The 27775-nt window shown below is 36.6% G+C and overlaps 1 protein-coding gene across 2 annotated transcripts in view; it reads right to left on the reverse strand.

The window, feature by feature from the left end:
* DIAPH3 (diaphanous related formin 3) overlaps positions 1-27775 on the reverse strand; it is a 563950-nt gene that overhangs the window by 395832 nt on the left and 140343 nt on the right. The window lies entirely within an intron of this gene.

The following is a 27775-nucleotide window of genomic DNA, read 5'->3' on the forward strand; positions in this document are numbered from 1 at the left end:
AGAACATGAGTCATTAAAGTAAAACTTATGTTCACTCATGCATATTACATATGAACTAATTATAAAAGAAACTTACTAAGATTGAATGTAAAGAAGCATTATACCCAATTACTTTACATTACAACCTTTTAACTCACGGTGGGAATTAATTTCTTGACAATGATAAAATCAGAGAGATTAGCAACAGCCTTCGGAAAGCCAGACTATACTTTACATCATAAAACATATCAATAACAAGGAAAGTCAGACAGGGTGCAGGGAAAGGAAGATAAGATGCTTGATAACAAAAGAAACACTAATATGTAAACATAAAAAGAAAGCTGATGAAAGTACTTATTGAAAAGGTAATATAATACAAACTAAATGTGCATAAAAAGTTTCCATGTCTTTCTTAAAAATTTGCAAGGCCAACATATTGTTGTATTAACAAGTTATCATTCACAAACCCATTCTCTCAAAACCCTTGCCCTCACCCCTGCTATTTTCAGCAATGCTATTTTTAAGAATAGGAGCAAATATCACTTCCTATCTCTTCTGGAAAAGATGTTCAAGATAAAAAAGTGATATTGAGTAGGCAGGTCTGCAGTGCTGACAAAGGTTTATTAAAATCGATAGCTTTCTACAGAAGTGAAAAATTTCTCATCATAAATGTAAGAAGCAACCTGGAAAAAATTATCAACTGATCTATAAATGATCAATATTCAGGAAACAAAATCTGTGCTATTTACTCTGTGCCTGTCAGCATAGTGCCATAGGGCATTATGTGGTTTAACTAAAACCTGCATTCATGGATGAATAAGCACTGGGCAAATGTTTTTTATTTGTGAATAGAAATGACACAGATTAGTATGACATGTGTAAAGGAAAAAAAAAAAAAAAAACGCTTTAAAACAGCAGAAAGTAATGTGCTAAGTACTAATTTAACACAAAATCTACCTCTTAAAATTCCATAACAGGAGAAGGTGAGATTTCCACTATCGAGAAACAATGGAAAAGAGCTGCAGCTGCTCACTGGAGAATTGAAAGATCGAGATAGAGAGCTCAATGATATGGGTGCACTACATCAGAGACAACTTCTTTCACAGGAAGAGGATCGGCAGAAAGTGTTGACTTTGGAAGAACGTTGCAGCAAATTAGAAGGAAACTTTATGTCTTGATTCCATCAAGGATGAATCTGGGAAATGAAAACAGACAACAACTCTCTCGGGCACCTTAACCGGACAGCAGCTACTATTAGAAGCCCTCTTTTTGAAGAGAGAGGGATGCCTACTGTCCCCATTCCTCAGACAGGGTGATCACAGAGAGGACATTCAGATGTTTATCCTGTGGTTTGTGAGCAACCTGTATTTTCTAGAGATTTCACAATGCAACTATCCTTTAAGAAACTACTGCTAGGGTGGACCTTCAAGATGATGGAGGAGTAAGACGTGGAGATCAACTTCCTCCACACAAGTACATCAAAAATACATCTATGTGTGGAACAACTCCTACAGAACACCTACTGAATGCTGGCAGAGGACCTCAAATGTCCCAAAGGGCAAGAAAATCCCCACGTACCTGGCCATGTGGCTGACAGGGTCTTGGTGCTCCGGTCTGCTGTCAGGCCTGAGCCTCTGAGGTGGGAGAGCGGAGTTCAGGACACTGGACCACCAGAGAACTCCTGGTCCCATGTGATATCAATCACCGAGAGCTCTCCCAGAGACCTAAGACCCAGCTCCACCCAATGGCCAGCAAGCTCCAGTGCTGGACGCCCCATGCCAAACGACTAGAAAGACAAGAAAACAACCCTTTAGGCAGAGAGGCTGCCTAAAGTCATAATAAGTTGACAGACACCACAAAACACACCATTTGACACAGCCCTGCCCACCAGAAAGACAAGATGCAGCCCCACCCACCAGAACACAGGCACCAGTCCCCTCCACCAGGAAGCCTACACAAGCCACTGAACCAACCTTACCCACTTGGGGCAGACACCAAAACCAACGGGAACTACGAACATGCAGCCTGCAAAAAGGAGACCCCAAACACCATAAGTTAAGCAAAATGGGAAGACAGAGAAATATGCAGCAGATGAAGGAGCAAGGTAAAAACCCACCAGACCAAACAAATGAAGAGGAAATAGGCAGTCTACCTGAAAAAGAATTCAGAGTAATGATAGTAAAGATGATCCAAAATCTTGGAAATAGAATGGAGAAAACAAAAGAAACATTCAACAAGGACATAGAAGAACTAAAGAGCAAACAAACAATGATGAACAACATAATAAATGAAATTAAAAATTCTCTAAAAGGAACCAACAGAAGAATAACTGAGGCAGAAAAATGGATAAGTGACGTGGAAGATAAAATAGTGGAAATAACTACCACAGAGCAGAATAAAGAAATAAGAATGAAAAGAATTGAGGACAGTCTCAGAGACTTCTGGGACAACATTAAATGCACCAACATTCGAATTATAGGGGTCCAAGAAGAAGAAGAGAAAAACAAAGGGTCTGAGAAAATATTTGAAGAGATTATAGTTGAAAACTTCCCTAACGTGGGAAAGGAAATACTCAGTCAAGTCCAGGAAGCACAGAGAGTCCCATACAGGATAAATCCAAGGAGAAACACGCCAAGACACACATTAATCAAACTGTCAAAAATTAAATACAAATAAAAAATATTCAAAGCAGCAAGGGAAAAGCAACAAATAACATACAAGGGAATCCCCATAAGGTTTAAGGTTAAAAACTGATTTTTCAGCAGAAACTCTGCAAGCCAGAAGGGAGTGGCAGGACATATTTAAAGTGATGAAGGAGAAAAACCTACAACCAAGATTACTCTACCCAGCAAAGATCTCATTCAGATTCGACAGAGAAATTAAAACCTTTACAGACGAGCAAAAGCTAAGAGAATTCAACACCGCCAAAGCAGCTTTACAACAAATGCTAAAGGAACTTCTCTAGGCAAGAAACACAAGAGAAGGAAAACACCTACAATAACAAACCCAAAACAATTAAGAAAGTGGTAATAGGAACATACATATCGATAATTACCTTAAACGTAAATGGATTAAATGCTCCAACCAAAAGATATAGACTGGCTGAATGAATGCAAAAACAAGACCCATATAAATGCTGTATACAAGAGACCCACTTCAGACATAGGGACATATACAGACTGAAAGTGAGAGGATGGAAAAAGATATTCCATGAAATGGAAATCAGAAGAAAGCTGCAGTAGCAATTCTCATATCAGACAAAATAGACTTTAAAATAAACACTATTACAAGAGACAAAGAAGGACACTACATAATGATCAAGGGATCAATCCAAGGAGATATAACAAATGTAAATATTTACACACTCAACATAGGAGCACCTCAATACATAAGGCAAATACTAACAGCCATAAAAGGGGAGACCGACGGTAACACAATCATAGTAGGGGACTTTAACACCACACTTTCACCAATGGACACATCATCCAAAATGAAAATAAATAAGGAAACACAACCTTTAAAAGACACATTAAACAAGATGGACTTAACTGATATTTACAGGACATTCCATCCAAAAACAACAGAATACACTTTCTTCTCAAGTGCTCATGGAATATTCTCCAGGATAGATCATATCTTCGGTCACAGATCAAGCCTTGGTAAATTTAAGAAAACTGAAATCATATCAAGTATCTTTTCCGACCACAACTCCATGAGACTAGATATCAATTACAGGAAAAAAAATTGTAAAAAATATAAACATATGGAGGGTAAATAATACAGTACTAAATAACCAAGAGATCACTGAAGAAATCAAAGAGGACATCAAAAAATACCTAGAAACAAAGAAACAACCTAAACTTACACCTAAAGCAATTAGAGAAACAAGAACAAAAGAAAACCCAAAGTTAGCAGAAGGAAAGAAATCATAAAGATCAGATCAGAAATAAATGAAAAAGAAATAAAGGACACAATAGCAAAGATAAATAAAACTAAAACCTGGTTCTTTGAGAAGATAAAAAAAATTGATAAGCCACTAGCCAGACTCGTCAAGACAAAAAGGGAGAAGACTCAAATCAACAGAATTAGAAATGAAAAGAGAGAAGTAACAACTGACACTGCAGAAATACAAAGGATCATGAGAGATTACTACAAGCAACTATATCTCAACAGAATGGACAACCTACCTGGAAGAAATGGACAAATTCTTAGCAAAGCACAACCTTCCAAAACTGAACCAGGAAGAAATGGAAAATATGGACAGACCAATCACAAGTAATGAAATTGAAACTGTGATTAAAACTCTTCCAACAGGGCTTCCCTAGTGGCGCAGTGGGTGAGAAGCCGCCTGCCAATGCAGGGGACATGGGTTCGATCCCTGGTCTGGGGAGATCTCACATGCCACGGAGCAACTAATTTGTATGCCACAACTACTAAGCCTATGCTCTAGAGCCCGTCAGCCACAACTACTGAGCCCGCGCACCTAGAATCTGTGCCCCGCAGCAAGAGAAGCCACCGCAACAAGAAGCCTGCAGGCAGGACCAAAGACCCAAAACAGCCAAAAATAAATAAATTAAATAAATAAATTTATTTTTTAAAAAAATCTTCCAAGAAACAAAAGCCCAGGACCAGATGGCTTCACAGGCAAATTCTATAAAACTTTTAGAGAAGCGCTAACAGCTATCCTTCTCAAACTCTTCCAAAATATAGCAGAGGGAGGAACACTCCCAAACTCATTCTACGAGGCCCCCATCACCCTGATACCAAAACCAGACAAAGATGTCACAAGAAAAGAAAACTACAAACCAATATCACTGATGAACATAGATGCAAAAGTCCTCAACAAAATAGTAGCAAACAGAATGCAACAGCACATTAAAAGGATCATAGACCATGACCAAGTGGGGTTTATCACAGGGATGAGAGGATTCTATAATATATGCAAATCAATCAATGTGATACACCATATTAACAAACTGAAGGATAAAAACCATACAATAATCTCAATAGATGCAGAAAAAGCTCTTGACGAAATTCAACACCCATTTATGATAAAAACTCTCCAGAAAGTAGGCAGAGGGAACTTACTTCAACATAATAAAGGCCATATATGGCAAATCCACAGCCAACTTCATTCTCAATGGTGAAAAACTGAAACCATTTCCTCTAACATCAGGAACAAGAAAAGGATGTCTACTCTCACCACTATTATTCAACATAGTTTTGGAAGTTTTAGCCACAGCAATCAGAGAAGAAAAAGAAATAAAAGGAATCCAAATTGGAAAACAAGAAGTAAAACTGTCACTGTTTGCAGATGACATGATACTATACATAGAGAATCCTAAAGATGCTACCAGGAAACTACTAGAGCTAATCAATTAATTTGGTAAAGTAGCAGGATACAAAATTAATGCACAGAAATCCCTTGCATTCCTATATACTAATGAGGAAAAAATCTGAAAAGAAATTAAGGAAACACTCCCATTTACCATTGCAACAGAAAGAAAAAATACCAAGGAATAAACCTACCTAAGGAGACAAAAGACCTCTATGCAGAAAACTATAAGACACTGATTAATGAAACCAAACACGATACAAACAGATGGAGAGATTTACCATGTTCTTGGATTGGAAGAATCAACATTGTGAAAATGACTATACTATCCAAAGCAATCTACAGATTCAATGCAATCCCTATCAAACTACCAATGGCATTTTTCACAGAACTAGAACAAAAATTTTCACAATTTGTATGGAAACACAAAATACTCTGAATAGCCAAAGCATTACTGAGAAAGAAAAACGGAGCTGGAGGAATCAGGCTCTGTGAATTCAGACTATACTACAAAGCTACAGTAATCAAGACAGTATGGTACTGGCACAAAAACAGAAATACAGATCAATGGAACAGGACAGAAAGTCCAGACATAAACTCATGCACATATGGTCACCTTATCTTTGATAAAGGAGGCAGTAAAATGCAATGGAGAAAAGACAGCCCCTTTAATAAGTGGTGCTGGGAAAACTGGACAGCTACGTATAAAAGAATAAAATTAGAACACTTCTTAACACCATATACAAAAATAAACTCAAAATGGAGTAAAGACCTAAATGTAAGGCCAGACACTATAAAACTCTTAGAGAAAAAGTTAGGAAGAACACTCTTTGACATAAATCACAGCAAAATCCTTTTTGACCCATCTCCTAGAGAAATGGAAATAAAAACACAAAGAAACAAATGGGACCTAATGAAACTTAAAAGCTTTTGCACAGCAAAGGAAACCATAAACAAGATGAAAAGACATCCCTCAGAATGGGAGAAAATATTTGCAAATGAAGCAACTGACAAAGGATTAACCTCCAAAATATACAAGCAGCTCATGCAGCTCAATATCAAAAAAACAAACAACCCAATCCAAAAATGGGCAGAAGATCTACATAGATATTTCTCCAAAAAAGATATACAGATTGCCAACAAACACATGAAAGAATGCTCAACATCATTAATCATTAGAGAAATGCAAATCAAAACTACAATGAAGTATCACCTCACACCAGTCAGAATGTCCATCATCAAAAAATCTACAAAGAATAAATGCTGGAGAGAGTGTGGAGAAAAGGGAACCTTCTTGCACTGTTGGTGGGAATGTCAATTGATACAGCCACTATGGAGAACAGTATGGAGGTTCCTTAAAAATCTAAAAATAGAACTACCATATGACCCAGCAATCCCACTACTGGGCATATACCCTGAGAAAACCATAATTCAAAAAGAGACATGTACCAAAATGTTCATTGCAGCTCTATTTACAATAGCCAGGACATGGAAGCAACCTAAGTGCCTCTCGACAGACAAATGGATAAAGAAGATGTGGCACACATATACAATGGAATATTACTCAGCCATAAAAAGAAATGAAATTGAGTTATTTGTAGTGAGGTGGAGGGACCTAGAGTCTGTCATACAGAGTAAAGTAAGTCAGAAAGAGAAAATCAAATACCATATGCTAACACATATATATGGAATCTAAAAAAAAAAAAAATGGTTCTAACAAACCTAGGGGCAGGACAGGAATAAAGATGCAGACATAGAGGATGGACATGAGGACACGGGGAGGAGGAAGGGTAAGCTGGGATGAAGTGAGAGAGCAGCACTGACATATATACACTACCAAATGTAAAATAGATAGCTAGTGGGAAGCAGCCGCATCGCACAGGGAGATCAGCTCGGTGCTTTGTGACCCTCTAGAAAGGTGGGATAGGGAGGGTGGGAGGGAGACGCAAGAGGGAGGGGATATGGGGATATATGTACACATATAGCTGATTCACTTTGTTATACAGCAGAAACTAACACACCAGTGTAAAGCAATTATACTCCAATAAAGATGTTAAAAAAAAAAAGTTCCATAACTGGAAATACCAAAGTCTTCTCTTTTAATTGCTTCAAGAAAAACTTCTAAGTGTATTTCCATTTAGCACTTCCTAGTAGGGGTCTCAATGTAGGAGAAAAGAAGAGGTGAAAAGGTAACAGAAGAATTAAAAAGAGGAGGGAGAGGGGCAACTGGTCTCTAGGATTAAATGTTCAAACCACCTTCAAATGTTCAAGGCAGCCTAGGCTTGGAAATTGTTATTGCTTCCAGAGACAGAGGATGAAATCAAAAGTGCAGAGTGGTTTCCAGTGTAATTTTGGGTTTATGAAGCAAATACAGTCACCACATAAAGCAGAAATGGTAATCAGGTCTCAAATTTACTTCCTGGCCAAAGGAACAAATCACTATCTATATATGTTTCCCATAGACTAAAGTTAAAGTTATTACCTCTCTTCCCAAGTGTGCTCTAAGGAAGAGAAAGACAAATGCATCATGGATTGTCAAAGGTGGAAAAAACCTACCAGATAATAAGGACAACCTCACCTGTTACATACACCTGCAGGATAGGGACTATTTCTTATTTGTCTTTAAATCCCAGCACCTAGCACAGATTAAGCACTAAAATAGTTTTGGAATGAAAGTGAAACTCCTTCCACTTTTATATACAGTTGACCCTTGAACAACACAGGGCTTAAGGTCACTGACCCTCCATTTAGTCAAAAATCGGTGTATAACTTATAGTCAGCCCTCCACATCTTTATCTGCGGTACCTCCATATCCGCGGTTCAGCATCCGCAGATTCAACCAACCTCAGATTGTGTAGTGTAGTAGTATATACAACTGAAAAAAATCTGCTTATAAGTGGACCCATGTAGTTCAAACCTATGTTGTTCAAGGGTCAACTGTATAAGGAAAGGGACACAGAGAGAAGTTAAGGTAGCTTAGAAATAGCACTAAGTCTGCCGATGCACGCCCTAGCTCATGACCTTAACTTTATATATTTAGAAAAAGGCACCAAGTGATGACGCCTTCCACGCAGCATCACTGACACTGTTTCAAACTTCATGCCAGAAACATCAATTCTGATTCTAGAACTGGTACTTATACATACTTAACCAAGGAGGATAAATCTGAGTCCTTGTCCTACATCACACTTTAGGACTTGACTGACTGCTGCTCAAAGGATGATGTTTCACCACTACTAAAACAAATGCTCATTAACTAAGTCAGTCAGCCTTTAGTAGGGGCTCACTGTGTGCTCGATACTGCACTAGGGGTGAGAAATACAAAGCTGAATAAAACATGTTCTCTGCCCTTTAAAAAAATTCACAGACTATTGGTTGAAACAAATGTCGAGCAAAATTATTTCCATAATGTAAGACGTGCTATAACCATGGTGCTAAGGGAACAGAAAGAAGGTGCAGCATCTACCTCTCCTGGGAACAAAGCAGCTGATATCTGCCCTGAGTCTTGAAGGACAAGACACAGAAAGAAAGAGAAGTCGCTAAGCCAGAGGGAATACATGCAAAAACATTAAATATGAAAGGCATGGCCTGTCCTAAGCACAAGTGGCTGTATCTGAGATAAAACCAAACAGGTAGGAAGGAGCTTGTGAAAAACCTATATACAGTCAGCACTCCATATCCATGGGATCAACAAATTGCAGATCGAAAACATTTGAAAAAAAGAAAATTCAAAAAAATTCAAAAGGCAAAAGTTGAACTTGCCACACACCAGCAACTATTACATAGCATTTCTGTTGTATTTACAACTATTTGCCTAGCCTTTACATTATTAGGTATTATAAGTAATCTAGAGATGATTTAAAGTATACAGGAGAATGTACCTAGGTTATATGCAAATACTATAGTATTTTATGTAAGGAACTTGCGCACCCTCAGATTTTGGTACTGATCCCCCGCAGATACCAAGGAATGACTGAACAATGCCATGGGCAATAAGAAGCCACTACAGGGTTAGGCATACGTGGTAGACAGAGTAATCCCACCCCTACCCCTCAAAGATGGCCATGTCCTAACATCAGAACCTATGAATACCCTACATAGCAAAGGGGGAATTAAAAACGGAATTAAAGTTGCTACCAGATGATTTTAAAATAGGGAGATTACTCTAGATTATCCAGATGGACCAAATCTAATTACGTAATTCATTAAAGCTGAGACCCTTTCCCAGGTGGGTTAGAGAGATGAAATGGAAGAAAGAAGACATTCAAAGCATGAGATGGACTCAACGTGCCTTTACAGTCTTTAAAGATGGAGGAAGGGGAATATGAACCAAGGAATGTGGGTGGAATCTAAAAAGCTGAGACAAACCTAAACTGACAGCTAGCAAGGAAACAGGGATGCCAGTCTCATGAATGCAGGGAATTGAATTCTAATAACCCAAATGATCAAGCAAACAGGGTTGAGTCTCCTCATTCTTGAACACACAATATGTCTCCATTTATTAAGACCTTCTTTGATTTCCTTCACCATGATTTCATAGTTTTCTGCATAAAAGTCCTGTACACAATTTGTTTAGACTTACACCAGAGTATTTTCTTTGTTTGCTGTTTTTGGAGCAGTGGTAAATAGTGTTGTTTTCCAAAAGTCATTGCTAGAATATAGAAGCACAATTGATCATTTCGTTCAGGTAAAAAACAGATAATATAAATTTACCCTCTGAATATTTAAGTGTTCAGTACAGTACTGTCAACTGCATTCCCACTGTTGTACAACAGAGCTCTAAAACTTTTCCTCTTGTGAAGCACATTTGATTTTTGTTTATCTTGAATCCTGCAATCTTGCTGAACTCAGTGATTAGTTCTAGTTCAAAAAGAACTTTTCTGTGTAAACAACTATGTCACCTGTAAATAGGAACAGTTTTATTTCCTCCTTTCTGATTCATATGCGTTTTATTTCATTGTGGCCTCATTGCTCTGGCGAGAACTTCTAGCACTGTGTCAATTTGTAGATTCATGTTATCAAGTTAAAGTACCCCTCTGTATTAGTTTCCTAGGGTTGCTATAACAAAGTATCACACAGTGGGTGACTTAAAACAACAAACTTATTCTCATAGTTCTGGAGGCAGGAAGCTCAAAATTAAATTCTCAGCAGAATCAGGCTCCCACTGAGGCTATGGATAGAATCCTTCTTTGTCTCCTCTTAGCTTCTGGTGGTAGCTGTTAATCTAGGATTCCCATACCTCTGTCATCACGTTGTGTGCTCTCGATGTCTCTTTTCTTCTTATAAGGACACCTGTTATATCAGATTAAGAGTCCATTCTACTCCCTATGATCCCATCTTAATTAATCTGCAATAAAGTCACATTTCTAAGGTGCAAGTTTGGACTTAAACATATCTTTCTGGGGAACACAATCCAATCCATAACATCTATTCTTATTTTTCTGACAGTTTTTATCATGAAATAGGGGTTAAGTTTTATCAAATGCTTTGTCTGCATCAATTGATATGATCATGCGACTGTTCTTCTCTAGCCTTGTCCATATAGTATATTACAATAAGGATTTTTGTGTCTCTATTCAGATGGACATTGCTCTGTAAAGGTGGAGGTTTCAGGTTTGTTTTTGTTTTGTCTTGTTATTGTTTTTGTCTGGTTTACTATCTGTACAAACTTCATAAATTGCAAACTGTTCCCTGCTCTTGTATTTTCTGGAAGAGACTGTGTAGAATTGATATTATTTTTCTTCAAATATTTGGTAGAATTCTCTAGTGAAATCATCTGTACTTGATCTTTCAAAGAGTTTCAAATTAGTAATTCAACTTCCTTAATAGAGGACTATTCAAATTTTCTATCTCATATTGGGAATGTTGTAGTACTTTATGCTTTTCAAAGAACTGGTCTTTTTCAACTAAGTTGTCAATTTTGTGTGTTTACAGTTGTTTGTAGCATTCCCTTATTACCCTCTTGATGTAGGGTCTATAGTGATATTCTCTGTTTCATTCCTGATATTGGTAATTTGTGTCTTCCCTTTTTTTCCTCATCAGTATTAACAAAGGCTTGTCAATTTTATTAATCTCTCCAAAGAACCAGCTCCTTGCTTCATTGATTTACTCTATTGTTTTTCTGGTTTCAATTTAATTGATTTCTGCTGTTTATTATTTCCCTCCTCTGCTTGCTTTGGGCTTACTTGCTTTTCTTTTTTTTTAAGATTCTTTTTTTTTTTTTTTTTGGTGGCACCACACAGCTTGCAGGATCTTAGTTCCCTGATCAGGGATTGAACCCAAGGCCTTGGCAGTGAGAGCACGGAGTCCTAACCACTCGACCGCCAGGGAATTCCCTATTTTTTTTAGATTCTTAAGGTGATAACTAAAATTATTAATGTGAGCCTTTTCCTTTTTTCTAATGTATGTGTTTAGTGCTACAGTACTGCTTTAGATGTGTCCCACAAATTTTGAAATGTGGTATTCCCATTTTCATTATGTTTAGTATATTTTTTTATTTCCTTCAAGACTTCTTCTTTGACCCAAGGACTATACAGAAGTGTGTTGTTTACTTTCCAAATGTTCAGAAGTCTTCCTGTTATCTTTCTGTTAGTGATTTCTAGTTTGAGTCCATTTTGGTGAGAGAACACATTTAGTATGATTTCAATTCTTTTAAATTTGATGAGGTTTGCTCTGTAGCCCAGGATATGGTCTGTCTTGGTATATGTTCTGTGGTAATAAGAAAAGAATGTGTATTCTTTTATCATTGGATGGAGTCTTCTATAAATATATACTTTTACTTGATGGTGGTGTTGAATTTTTTATATACCCTTAGTGATTTTCTGTCCACATGTTGTATCAATTATTGACTTAGTTGTTAAGTCTCCATATCTAATTGTGGATTTATCTATTTTTCCTTTCAGTTCTATTATTTCTTGCTTCATGTGTTTTGCACATCTGTGATTTGACACATACACGTTTAGGACTGAGCTTCTGGTGGTTTGACTCTTATTATATAGAATCAATCTCTTTTACTTCTTTACTCTGAGGTCTAAATTACATTAAAAATAGCCACAACTGCTTTCTTTTGATTAACATTTGTATATGTCTATTATCCTTTTACTTTCCATTTGCCTATATCAATATATTTGAAGTAAATTTCTAATAGAAAATATATAACTAGTGATATTTTTAATCCACTCTGCAAATCTCCTTTAATTAGCATATAACCATTTACACCTAATGTAATTATTGATATGTTAAGGCTTCAGCCTACCATTTATTTTTTGGTTTTTGTTTGTTCGTTTTATCTTCTTTTTCCTGACTTCCCATGGTTACTTGAACATGTTTTAGAATTCCATTTTGATTTACCTAATGTTTTTTTTATGTATATCTCTTTGTATGGCCTTTTCAGTGTTTGCTCTAGATATCATGTCATAATATATCACAGTTTATTGGTGTCACCATTTCACAAGTTTGAGTGAATTATAGAAATCTTCCCTCCTGTTACGGACTGAAAAGTGTCCCTCAAAATTCATATGTCAAAACCCAAACCCACAATGTGACTATATTTGTAGATACGGCCTTTAAAGTGGTAATTAAGGTTAATTGAGGTCATAAGGGTAGGGCCCTGATCCAGTATGACTAGTGTCCTTACAAGAGCAGGAGACACCAGGGATGCAGAGGAAAGGCCAAGTGTGGACACAGTAAGACAGTGGCCATCTACACGGCTAGGAAAGAGGCCTCAGAAGAAACCAACCCTGCTGGCACCTTGATCTTAAGGTTTCAAGCCTCCAGAACTGTGAGAAAATAAATTTCTGTTGTTTAAGTCATCCAGTCTGTAGTATATTGTTATGACAGCTCTCCCTTTACTCTTCCCATTTATAGAATCATTGTTTTTTAAGTATTTCTTCTACATGGATTCAGAACTACATCAGACAGCATTATAAATTTTGCTTCCACCATCAAACATAATTTACAGAAATCACGAGAAGGAAAGTATATTGTATATACCCTTATCTTTACTTACAGCGTTCTTTTTTTTCTTCCTAATATTCCAAGGTTCTTTCTTTTATCTTTTCCTCTGTTTAGAAAATGTTCTTTAGTCATTCTATTAGGCTAAGTTTACTGGCTACAAATTCTCTTGGTTTTCTTTCGTCTAAGTATGCCTTGATTTTCCCTTCATTCCTGAAGGATATTTTCACAGTATGTAAGATTCTGAGCTGACTGTTCTTTTCTTTCTTCATTTGAAAACTTTTACCACTTACTTTTGGCCTCCACAGTTTGATGAGAAATCCAATGTCATTCAAATTGCTTTTTCACATAACTGAAGTGTCATTTCTTGCTGCTTTCAAGATTTTTCTCTCTAAAAAATCTTAGTTTTCAGAAGTTTTACTATGATTTGTCTTAGCGTGAATTTCTTTGGGTTTATCTTGTTTGTGGTTCATTCAGTTTTTTGAATCTGTAGGTTGATGTCTTTTGCCAGATTTGGGGAGTGTGCAGCCATTGTTTCTTCAAGTAATTTTTTATCCTGCTCTCTTTCTCAAATCCTTCCAAGACTCTGAAGACAGCAACGTTAGATCTTTAGTTATAGTACCATAGGCCCCTAAGGCTCTGTTCTTTTTTTTTTTTAATGTTCTCTCTATTGTTCAGATTAGGTAATTTTTAATTTTTATTATCCTATACTGCAGTTCACTAATCCTTTCCTCTCATTCCTACATTTTGCTATTGAGCCCCCTCCAGTAAGTTTGGTTTTTTTTAATTTCAGTTATCATATTTTTCAATTCTACAATTTCCATTTGGACCTTTAAAGAAGAATAAAGTTTCTCCTATTTCCTTGCTGAAGCTTTCTATTTTTTCTTTTGTTTCAGCATATGCATAATTGCTCATTAGAATAGTTTTATGATGGCTGCTTTAAAAATCCTTGTCAGATAATTCTAATATCTATGTCATCTCAGTATTGGCGTCTATTAATTATCTTTTTTATCTTATCAGTTTGAGATCTTCCTGCTTCTTGGGATGACAGGTTTTTATATTGAATCCTGGAAATTTGGGGTACTAAGCTAGGAGACTTTGGACCTATTTAAATCTCTTATTTTTAAGCTGGCTTCTTGTGATACTGCTCCAGTAGAGGAGGGAGAGGCAGCACATCAAGACTGCAAGGTGGGAACAGAAGTCCAGGTTCTGCACCTGGCCTCCACTCACATCTCTGAAGAGAGGTTCCCTGTTACTGTGGACATGGTGGGTGTGTGGGCTCCCCACCTGGCCTCCATGGTACCTCCCTGGCAGGGAAAGATAGGACTGCCTCATTATTCTCTCCATGGAACTTCCACTGGCACCAACAAGGGAGGTAGGGAGGAGGGTTATCTTGTTACCCATGGATTGTGGTGCAAGTTTTGACTCTCTACTTGGTGCCCAATGACACCATCGCAGTGGGGAGAGGGAAGAGCTCCTCGCTACTGCTGTCTGGGGGTCTAAGTCCAGGCTCCGTACTAGGCTTTGATGGTGGGGGTGGGGATGGGGCACTATTTTTCTTCTGTGGTATTTGGTAGGCATACACTGGTTACTGTCATAGTTTTCTGTCTTGCTGGCTGCCCCTTTCATGGTCCCCTGGCTTAAGAGTAGTAGTAGCCTTTTATTGGGATTTTGTCTATGCTCATTAGTATTTCTAGGTTGCTGACTTCTTTAGGTCCAAATCTGGGATAGAAGAGGCAAAAAGAAAATTCACAGAACTCACCACCATGTTGTTCCTTGGGTCCCAAGTTTCCTAGCTTATGTGCCATTTTGTATTTATTTCATATACAATGTCTTATTTTTTTAGTTGTGCTTAGTGAGGAATAGGTAAAAGTACATCTACTCCATCTTCTTAGAAACACAAGTTTGAAACATCTACAGTTAACATGTGAGAATCGGCAGAAACTCCCAACCAAGGCACCTGAGAAAAGGCAGTGAAGATGATATAACAAATCTTAAGGAATGCACCAGAAACTAATACAACACTGTAAATCAATACTTCATAAATAAATAAATTTTTTTAAAAAAACAAATCATAAGAAGAGAGAAAATAGATAAGAGTCAAGGGTCAACTGCTGAAGTGAGGTCAAATAAAAACTGAAAAGAACCATTAAAAGCTGAATTCAAGACCAGTTTATAAATAACTCTGTATTAGTAAAATCCTGATTGCAGAAGAATTAGAAAAAGAAAAAAGGTGGTTAGAATAGACATAATAAACGTAATAGGGGATAAAGATTTGATGGGAAAAATCTGAAGGAGAAACAAGAAGAGGTAAACAAACAAATAATTAAAATAGGGTATAACAAGCATTAGGACAAACGTAAGCAAAGGATGCTAAAGAAGCAGGTAAGGTAACTACCTAACATGGCAGGGGCTAGAAAAAAATCCTCAATCAAAGAAAATTTTATGCCTACAATCTTCACATGGAAAGATGCTAACATATCTTCAGTTTAAAAAGCAGATATGGTAATACGGTAATTTCTACTTTTTTAAAAAAATATGTGTTTTTGTTCATATATAGGAAATGTGTCACGTATGCGGAGCTATACAGACACATTCTTAATTATCTCCTAATCAGCTCACTCATTCACCTGCCAGTTTCCATTCCATGTGTGAAACACTGGCTAACATCCATGGCAAAGTGAGCATTCCAGGCAAGTGTTCTACTCTCTCATATATCCACATGCTTCTGCTCCCACCAAGAATCAGCTGGATTGGTTTTCAAATCCATTTTTGCCAGTTGTACTTATTACTATAATTATGTAATTTAAATTACATAAACAGACAACATATCATTGGGAAAAGAGTTGTTGTTCCTATGAAAATTAAGTCTAATGCTTTGGAAACATTTTTTAAAAGATGACATTTAAACAGTGCTATAGAAGTAGATGTAGACGGAAGCGTAAATATATTGAGAGATCATCAAAAAGACTTTTTTTTAAAGAGTAAGAATCCTATCCTCAGGTTACTTTGTAGAGCCCCCACTTTCCTGTTCCCCAGTAAAACACCATCATCAGGGCGACAACGCATCATGACTATGGTTTATGCAGTCAGCCTTTGTCTCCTCCAAGAAAAGCTCTGGGTTCCACATCGAATATCTACAGAAAGAAATGGATGTTTACATTTTGAATTTTTTTTAAAAAAAGGGTATATGTGAATCATTTAGTTTATGATTCCCTGCTTTAACCAGCTTTTTTCAAATAAACAGCAATAGAGGTAAACAAGAGAACCTCCTCACACACACCCACTCCTACCCAAGAAGTTACAGTGTCCAAGTAGGTGATGCTATTCATTTCTCCTTCATTTTGCTTTTATGTAGTGTTTATTTTCCTGTCATGAATTTATATTTTTAATAGTAAGACAGCATTTTTTAATTACCAAAAACAATAATTTTACATGAACGCCTAGGGAACCATAAAGTTATTTTGCTAAAAATCAACATAAGGAGCTTCTTGAAAGAGGAAAAAATACATCACTGGTCACATGTGACAAAGTAACAAATTTCAGACCTTAAACGTAGAAGGTCAGCTTTAATACGTATAATATCCAGATCCAATTTACATTCCTATGTCAGAGCAATATATCACCAATGCTGAATATAATTATAGCTTATTTTAAGCTTTCATTTTTACCTACTCTTAGCAAGGTGACTAATTACTTAAGATGAAGAGTTCTGGGGAGAGTACAAAGCAATTAACATGCCCTGTAGGGCAAAACAAACATACATCTATATCCCATTCAACAGTCCATCCACAAAAATGACACTAAATTATATAGGTGGACAGGGAATTCAGGAACTAAATAATGTTCTGATTGTAAAATCTACCAAACTTCAAAATACAACCATTATATGTACATTTTCTAGGAATTGACTTTTAAAGAAATTATGTATTTAAAACTAGCTACTTATTCCCCCCTCTAATATTAGATGAAATAATGAAGTAACAAACTGAATAATCCATTCTCATAGTTACTTTTTAGCTACAACATATTCAAGGGGATAAAATGTCTAGAGAAAGTATTCCAAATAAAAAGTAAAGAAAACCAGATGAACTGCAATGACGAAAAACAAAGCACCTTATACAAGAAACATGAGTTCTTTACCCTTAGATGAAAAGATAGTAGGAGAACTACAGATTTAAAATAACATATATCACTAAGCGCTCTAATGAAAACTTAAGCCTACTATTAAAAGTAACATATTGCAGAAATTGAAATCGTTTAAAACTATTAAATAGTTTAAGTATTAGTAAGCAAATTTCTTAGTATCAAATGCATCATTACTTTAGGAAAGCATTAACTGAATTATTCATTTTAAATACAGATTAATTTGACAGCCAACAAATGGGGAAAGAAAAATTGTCATCACACTTCAGGCCTTCCACCATCTGTTCCCACCCTAAATACTTGCTACTACTGCCCAATACTAGTCCAATAGATTAGATCAGTCTATAAATTTAATTATTAAGTCCATAACCTGCCCTTGATTCTGTCAAGTTCATTCCTAGCTTCACTCATAATGCTCCCTTCCACAGAATTACCTCTTCTCTAACCAATGAAACGATTTCATCTTTCAAGGGCCAGTTCAAGTTTCCTCCTTGTCTGAACTCTCACTAATTTAAATTTCTCCATTTGCTCAAAGGGTTTCATTCCCGTGACCCCAGATATTCCTCCAGTTACTGCCCATTTATTTCTCTCCTTTCTTTTATAGCAGAAAGTCTCAAATGATTTTATCACAAGTGTAATCAGTACATCTTCATCCATTCACTCCATCTCACTTCAATCTGGCTTCTGCCACGCAGACTCCACAAAATTACTTTTCTCAAAGGTCACTAACAGCCCTCCCCTTGCTAATTCCCACTGTATTACCTCGCCCCACCTCAGCAGCATTCTATGTGGTTTGCCACCCGCCTCTTTTGAAACACTCTTCCTCTCTTAGGTTCAGGAAACCAGCCTCCTGGATTTTCCTCCTCCCCACTAGCCAGAGCTCAATCTGTTTTCCTGGCTTCTCCTCCCTTTCTGTGCCACAAATAATTGCTGAGTTCCTCAGAGCTTCTTCCAGGAACTCTTCTGTACCTTGCTCTTTCTGGATGCATGTGCACACATACACACACCCCAACCCTGGATCTCTGCCATTCTCAGAGCTTTATGTACAATCCACATATAAACAACAGTACATATCTCCACTCCACATTTCTCCACTGAGCTGCAGACTCACATATCTGGCTCCCTGCCCAATATCTCAAATTGTGAAACTCTTGGACATATCAAACTTAACATGTTTAAAAGAGACATTTGATTTTCTTCTCCAAAATGCATGGAATCAGTAACAATCATTTTCCTCTCTCCCAGCATGGATGAAGAATGTCACCTGCCATGCACAAAGGATGTTGTAGACATCAGCCTCTGTAGCCACCCCCAATGGTGCACACTGAGGGAATTCAGGGTGGAGAAAAACATGATACTGGCCCTGGATAGTTAAGGTGCATATCAAAGGAACAATTTCAAAAAGCCCAGACTCTTGCATCTTCCCATACACAGAAAACTGCTAAATTCATTAACTTGAGATGTCTGGTTTTCTTCAATTAGCAGTAATTTTTTGATATTCTGACTACCTGGGGGTTTTTTTTTACAAAAACTCCTATATATCCTGGCTCCTCCCTCACCTCTTCAGAACAGTCCCTCAGAGCTATCTGAGAGGCTGTCTCCTGGGCTTAAGTCCTCAGTAAGTCTGCTAAATAAAACATAATTCTCAACTTTTAGGTTGTGCAATTTTTTTTCAGTCAACACCAGTTAACAGCACTACCATCGACCTCTTTGCTCAAGTCAAAAATCCAGGTACCATTTTTGGGTTCTCATTTTCATTCACAGCCCACATCCAATCCATCAACATGTCCTACTGTTTCTACTTCACTTTATCTGCAAAATCTACCCAGCTCCTCGCCCACTACTACCATCCTTATCCAAGCCCCCCTCATCCCTCCTGTGGCTACTTCCACAGCCTCCCCTCTGCTCTCCCTGTCCACTCTCTCCCATCTTGAATCTATTCTCTCCACAGCAGCAGGAGTGATCTTTTTAAACAGGTAAGTTAGAATACATCATTTCCTGCTTTAAACTCCTTAAGAGCCTCCCACTTACTTAGAATAAAAATCCAATTTCCCTACCATGACTTTTAAGACCCTCACGACCTGGTCACTGCCCACCTCTCTGATGGTCCCATCCGCCTGCCACTGTTTCTCCACCTCAGGTCTCTGCTGCCCAAGAGATGCTCCAGGCCCAGCACCAATGCCTAAGCTTCTCTTATCTAGTTCCTTGTCCTTCTGATCTCTTAAACTTCACCATCTCAGAAAGACTTTCTCTGACCAGCTTGCATCTAAAAGCTCTCTATGCTTTACTGTTGGTCCCATACTTTTTCTTGACTGAACTGATGATATCTTTTATTTACTTCTATTTTCTATGACTTTCCCCAGTATGCCTCTTGTTACTGTGGTACCTCAAACAGGTAGAATATTACACCCTCGGCTGTACTCTAGTGGCATGTTATCCATGCCACGTACTTAAGGACTTAATTAGATAAGAGCTGGTGGTACATTTATTCTTTAATGTTTGTTAGACATTTCTCTCCAAATGGAATCTTAGCAATGTGAGGACCAGGAGAAGTGCTTGCACCTCTTCTGGTTTTGTAACAGGGAGGTCCATATAGACACTCAAATACCTGGCCTTCTATCCTGAAGAATGAGCAAGACAGGCTCATGCATACCACTTCATTTTATGCTTTAATTTCCCTGTTCTCTCCTTACTATTCAAGTTCATTTAACCTGCACTCTGATCTTCTCTTCTGAGCCCCATATTAAGGTTCTACAACAATTGAACATTTTGTCCCCCTCCTCAGAAATTCACAGCATGACAGAGGAAGCAGCCATACCTAGACTCAAGAGTGCAAAGGCTCAAAACAAATGCACAAGGAAAATTACATGAAATTCTGATCTCTACAACTGTGTTGTCCAATAGGTAGCCACTAGTGACATGTGGATACTTAAATTTAAATTAATTAAAATTTGATTGCTCAGTCACAGTAGCCACATTTCAAGTGCTGGATAGCCACCTGTGATGAGTTCGAAACACCACAGACACAGAGCATTTCCATCGCTGTACAAAGTTACTGGACTTCTGTTCAAATGAGCCTAATTTCTCTTTGGCCCTGCAGAGACACTCCAGGTGACCTTACTGGTTCTAACCTTAATGTGAGTGTTTCTTTTCTGTTACCTTTTATAAATTTTAACATACAAAAGATGTTTAACATATGAAAAGTATACCTATTTCTTTCTGATGTACATTACCCCTGTAACAAAATAAACAGAAATCTGTGGCCAGTATAAAATAGAGTTTTACTCTATACGATTTTCTGAATCAAAGAAATTAAAACTTCCTTCTATTACCAATATATTGTGCCTCCTTTAATATTAAGGCCTTTCTTTATTTATAGTTATATATTTCTCTATGTATAGTTATGTCAGAGAATATCAAGACAAGGATCATCTTATTTAAATTCTTTACTTAACCCACTCAGCAATATACTCAACACATAATGTCAAGACCAAAAAATTAGTCTCAGAACTAAACTATATAAATTTTCGTTTATAGGATACCAAATAACTAGAAGCTTTAGTGCCTGCAGTACAAATAATTTTTCCACTGAAAATATTTATCTTTACCAAAGAAACCAAAGTATTCAGTAAATAACATCATACTGATAGCTATTATAGATTTGAACACAGAAGGTTTACATTTCTGAAACGCAGACTGAAAAGAAGAAAGTTTCTTATATTTTGCCTTTACATCCATAAGAAATTGTTTAAGATTAACAGCAGTTTTTTTTCCCAAATTGCAGTAATCAAATCTTTTCAAATAATTAGTTTTCATTCATATATTCTCCCTTTTATGCCTGAATATCAAACTACTCTATTTTAAAAGCAAAAATTTGAGACCCTATGTTACATTGTAACTGACTTTATATTTGAATAGGATTTTTTAAATTAATCTTGGCTATTCAAACAGCAATTTATATTTCACTTTGAATAGACTGGGAGACATATATTTTAAAATAGATTGGCAGTACTTTAGAATTCTAGGACTTTTCATGTCAAGTATAAATTGAGCTATATAGCTCTTATTCACCATTTGCAGAAAATATGTATTTCTCTTTTAAAAGCAATTACTCTATTTTCGATGTACTCTACTTTTATTGTTAACCTTGCATTCAAAGTCAAAGCTTTAAGATACAGGTAAAGTTAACTTTGAAACCAAATAATTATAATACATTTTAATATATCTATAAGCCAAAACCAAGCTACAGTATGAATGACAATACACAAAGGAGAAAGCCTCCCAACTAGTGGGGAACATTCAACCTTCTAGAGAGTCTCTCAGAAAAATGACACCAGCTTTGGAGCTGCTGTGAAAAATGCATTGGAAAGTAATGGCTTGCCCTTCAAAAATATCAAGTTAGCATTCACTTGAAAACGTTAATAACTATTTTCTTCCAGGGCATTTTTCATTAATATTTCATTCATTTAAAGCACTTTGGAAAGAACAGCAAGCAAAATGGTCTAAAATTAGAGGTAATTCTCAACAAATATTTCTTTAATAAGCAATACTGTCATAAAAGTTACAAATCCTGAATGATAATTTACACATAAATAATGCAAGGCATATCCCAAGATATATGGCAATGTCTAAAGAGGTAAAGAAGAATATTAACATCCTACCTTACGCTTTGACTTCTACCTGGAAAAAATGCTTGTAAGAGGTAAAAGTAAGCACATCTCTGAGGAAATTTCTGTTTAAAAAAAACACGAACCTCACTAATATTTTTAATCTACCAAAGGGGATGTTTCTATGATGTGCCATATTGCCAATTTCCTCATCCTGACCACAGGTAGCCAAAGTGAAGGCCACCATGGACCATAGCTATAGCACTGCGTGTCAGACCAGCCTCTCCTTTCCTTTCCTACTTTTTATAGTTGGTATGAAGCCCACTCCCTTAGCCTTATCCCACCAAGACTATAGTTCCTGCTGTAGGCAGCCTCCCTTAATCACTCTTTGATTCTCTTGATGTGAATGTCTACTCATCCTTGGAGGTTTTAAAAAATAAGCTTTAATCTTTAAGACTTTAACTTCATATGTATTCCCATAGTCTTGAACATAACTTTGAGAATATAATAATCATGCAATAAATATATCAAAGAAATATGCAGCTACTCAGAAGAACCAAGGCATTTAAGCAGCACTGTATAATAAAATATAACAGAAATGGTATGTATGTGTTGTCCAATATGGTAGCCACAGCCACATGTGTCTACTGAGCACGTGAAATGTTGCCCTTTTTTTCATTAAACTTTAATTAATTAAATTTAAATAGCCACAAGTGACTAGTAGCTACTGTATTGAACAGCACAGGAAAGAAAACACAGAGTCATCTACATTACTTACCTTCCTGACATCATTACTGAAGAGAAAGAAAGAGAAAGAAAGGAAAGGAAAAGGAAAGACAGGAAAACTACAAGAATGTACATTACCAAGGAACACCTTTACTCCTCTTGCCCATTCAGAAATTGTCACTGTAAATCTGTATAAACTGCTAGTTTTTCTAAGCCTGATTTAAAAAAAAAAACCTTTTATCTCATGTCTTTATTTAAATTCCAAAACACCATGAGAATAAAAATAAACTGGAGCATATTATAACATTATCCTCCTTCCCTCATATAGTCTTCTACTATATTCCCCATAAAGCAACATTGGGCGTTACTTCTGGTCACTCCCTCTACCTCCTTATTGGAATATCCCCCAAGAAAAATTACTTTATCAAATTGGTGAAAGTGGAGAAAAAAACAGATTGCTCCTTCCTGCATAGGAAGCTGGCCTGCAGTTACCTATTCTCTCTACCTATGACTACATGGTAAGTGATTCAGTGGGAAGAAGTAAGAGGTATATTTCACCTTCAAGCCCCAGTTTTGCTTTTCACTCTAGCTTTTCCAGCAGTACAGCTGATTTTGTTTCTTACCCTGCTTCTGCATCTACTTTTTAAATGTATTTCAGAATGCAAAAGCAAAAAGACGGTGTAATTAGCATCATCATAAAACCCAGTATTTTGCATGTGTACGTGTCAAACAGGATAGCAGTTGAATTACAGGAAACTGAATAAATGGTAACAGGTCTGTTTTTGTGGGATTTAGGGGTGAGTCACAGAGAAAGAAGACTTTGGGAGGCCAAGCAAAAGACAGATACTGAAAAAGTGCTGAAGCAAATGCAGGGCCTGAGAGATGACTGTTTATTTCACTTGACCAAGTTGACTGTGCTTAAATAGAGGTCGTTTCAAGAAATTCAGAGCAGGGTAACCCTTTGTATCTTAGAAAGTTTTTGACCTGATTCAAGTCCTGAGGCACATTATAAAAGCACTTTTGTTTATATCTTCTAATACTAAAATAAAGAACTTAAATGTCCAATGAAACTAAAAACTGGAAAAAACAAAAATTTAACACTTATTGACCTATTATGTATCCCAATAAATAATGCACTGGTACTCAGCCCATTTCTTCTCACTCTCCTTCCCCACTTCTATTCTGTTCTGTTGTTGTCTCAAAGGGGCTGAACCTGCAGGCTGCAGTTCCCAGGCTTTGTAATCAACTGCTCTCTGCTAGGTTTGACCAGAGGGAAGGTGAAGAAAGAATAACAAGGATGTTTCTCTCCCTCTCTCTCCCTTGGCAGTTTCTCTGCAACAGTTGCATCTTCCCCATGGATCCAGTTTCTTCCACACTACACCAGGCTGTGAGCTTCCAGAGCATTGCCTTTCCCTCCAGCACAGGGGTGGAGCAACTTCCGGCTGTTGCTAACCTCCACTACCTCACTGCTCCCTATTTGGTTTCTCAGTCTTTCCATCACCTATTTAACCAATTTCTGGCATTAACTTCTTTTTTAAAAAGCGTATAGCATGCACTCTGGTTCCTGTTTTCCTCTTAGGACCCTGACAACATGTATAATACACACATATACATATATGTGCATTACAGTTTGATTCTGATTTCATCTCCAACTTCTTCCTAGGAAAGCATCTTTGGTAAGACCAAGGAAATAAACAGAAACTCTTTAAGAATCATAATATGGTATAATAAAGCTTTAAGAAGAGAAAGTTTGACTTGTAGATGCTTTAGTTTGAGTGCGCTAAAGAGCCTGCACCACCCTTACCCCACCACAATGTCATTGATAGAATTCACTGACCAAGAGGAGGGACTCTGCAGGCACGGTTGAAGGATGAAGGCCTGGGGGGATTGGCAGTGATAATAAAGGAGGGACAAGAAGCCTTCCTCACTCAAGTAACACCCAATCTCTACATCATATTCATTGTCCCTTCCCCCAACTATGGGAGGGAGAGAGGATGTAGGAAACCCAGACTTTTACTGGGTTCACTCTCTCCATGAATTTCTTGGATGTTTCTGAGGAATATTAACACACCCACAAATGTCTAATGTCAAAGTATGATTTTCAAAAAGATAAAAACATTGCTCACCCAAATAAAGTCAGCAGTGTCAAATACTTACCACATTAATGAGAGAACCAGCAAGATGGTGAGGCTGGTTCAAAAAGAATTGGAAAAACATCACAAGATATATAGTGAGTTAAAAAAAGGATAGTAGAAGAACAACAATTTAAATATAAAACTAATTAATATCCTGCAGGGCAATAAACCTGCAACTTCTGGGGTTTATCTTTAAAAAATAAAAATTAAAAAAGCAAGCAACAGTAAGGTAAAATAATATAATACTAACATATGCATTAAAAATTTAGGGCAAAGGCACACAAGACCCTATTAACAGTTCACCACTGAGCAGCAGGCTTTGATAATCAAATGACAAAAGAGATGAAGACTTTTTCTTTTCTGGTTATACCCGTCTAAGAAATTCAGATTTTTGACATAAGAATATAATGCCTTTATAATTTAAAATTTCTTATCCAGCTTTTTTTTTCCTGGTATTAAACTAAATATCCACAACCACCCTCCCAACAACAGTCACTGAGACATGATTTTAAAATTGTGTCTGAGGTGACAAGAAAGTACAGTCTCCTCAAAAGCAAAATTTAAAGAGAGAGAAAGAGAGAGGAATTTAGACAGGTAAGCCTGCCTCAAGCCTCATCTGCTAAGGGGGAAAAACAGGAAGCCCTGGAAACCCAACATCTCCTTTGTGGTAGCTGAGCAGAGCGAATGGAACAAGTGTTACAGCCTCAAGCCCACCATCAAGCCTGAGAAACACCGGCAAAAAGCAAGGCTCTCAAAGGGCCACACCTTAAGTAAGAAGGTGACCTAGCAATAAACCTGCCCAGTAAAGGGGGACATCAAGGCAAATTTCTTCTGATAATTCATAACCCAGTCACACATATATGTGGAGGAAAAAAAACCCAAAAAACAAAAACCTCAAGCTGGTCATTTTAGTTTAAGGCGGCCCTGGATCATTACGTTCCCAGTAGTAGAAAAACATTAATTCATTCTAGCAAAATATCTTCAAAATAAATCTCAAAGAAAAAGTTCCAAGGAATAGGAGGTTACACTCTAAAATTACAAAACACACAAAGAAATAAGAAATGAGTAAAGGTGAAAAAATAAATAAACAAATAACCAACACCAGGAGTAAGCCTAGGAAACCTTTATTTACTAAAATTACAGAGAATATAAAATATTTAATATGTTTAGAGAAATAATAAATAGGATAAAAATAAGCAAGGAGCATTATGAAAAATTATGAAAAAAGATAAGGAGTTCTGAAACAGCCAAAAATATTATGAGGATGAAATTATAATAATGGAAATTTCAAATACAACTTATAAATTAAATACCAGATTAGACAATGGTGAAGAAATAATTAGGAAACCAGAAGATATTACAAAGTATTTCCAGAATACAGTACAGAGAGACAAACAGATGGAAACTTCAAAGAGATTAGGAAATAATGGTGTATGGAGTAAGAAGCTCTAACACATACAAAACTGGGGGAGGGGGGAATCAATATTCAAAGAGTTAATGGCTGAAATTTTCACAGAACTTATGAAAGACACCAATCATATTCAGGAAGCCCAAAAAATCCCTAGTAAAAACAAATAAGAAAGAAATTCCACCTAGACACATAGAACAAACTATAGAACACCAAAAACAAAACATAATAAAACCAGAGAGAAAAGGCAGATTACCTAGAAGAGCACGAGTTTTAGATAAAAGAGCCTACCTCTCAAAAACAGCAATGTAAGGCAGAAGAAAAAATAATATCTTCAATGGACTAAGAAAAGATATCAAAAAACCTCAATTTCATGCCCTGAGGAAAACTATTCTTCAAAAGTAAAGGCAAATAAAGTCACTTTCAAACAAATAAAAGAAAGTTTTACCATCAAAGGACTCTCACTAGAGGAATGTAATGATATACTTGAGCAAAAGTAAAATCAGAAAAAAAATGCACAAGAACCAAAAAAGAATGATGAGTACGTATGTGTATAAACATTTATACATAAATGGATATTTGTAGTATATCTCAGTAGTAACAATAGCTAACTTACAATACGAAAAAAGAAAAAAGAGAAAATTAAAATATCACACAGAACTAGCATACGAATCAAGAGAGGATGATTGGTGTTAACGTATTTTAGGTTCAGATGAAGAGAGACTGCTTTTTCGTGTCCCTTTTAAGTACACACATGTACAGTTTCCTTTTTAAGTGTGTGCATGTTAAATTTCTCTTCTGTTTTAAGATCGAAGAGAATGTCTTCCAAATTAGTAAATGAGGAAAAATGAAATGAGAAATTTAAAATCTATCAAAAGAATTTGAGGAAGAAGGAAGAAGAAGAATACAGAAAAGAATGGGGGAGGGGTGAGCAGGAGGAGGAGGAAGAGGAACATGGAAAAAGCAGCATAAACTGAAAATTCAAAATGAAATGTCATATAAATCCCAATATATTTCTACAATTGATATGAACAAAGATTATCAGACAAGATTTTTTTAAAAAAGCATCCATGTCCTATTTACAAAGGACGTTCCTAAAATATAAGAACAAGGTATGAACAATGATTAATTGTGATAAAATGTGAGTAGCTGCACACAGCATACATAAATATATGAAATACTGAGAGGAAAATGCAAGTCTTCAAAGAGTACATGGAAGATGATGCCATTTAAATAATGTTCAAAAGATGTAAAACCAAGCAATATATTAGGAATACATATATGGTAATCTATAATGCAAAGAAATCCAAAATTCAGGACAGTGGTCACCACGGAATAGTGCAAGAAAGGGACACTGAATTAAGGAGGGAGGCACAGAAGTTTCAAAGTTATAGGCTGTAATCTATATGCTAGCCTCATTAGTAGTTGATCTGGCACTTATTTCACTGTAATGACAAACAACCTTTTTTATATGTTTAACATTTTA

This window comes from Balaenoptera musculus, chromosome 18 (genome assembly GCF_009873245.2).
Source record: "Balaenoptera musculus isolate JJ_BM4_2016_0621 chromosome 18, mBalMus1.pri.v3, whole genome shotgun sequence".
NCBI classification, from domain to species: Eukaryota; Metazoa; Chordata; class Mammalia; order Artiodactyla; family Balaenopteridae; genus Balaenoptera; species Balaenoptera musculus.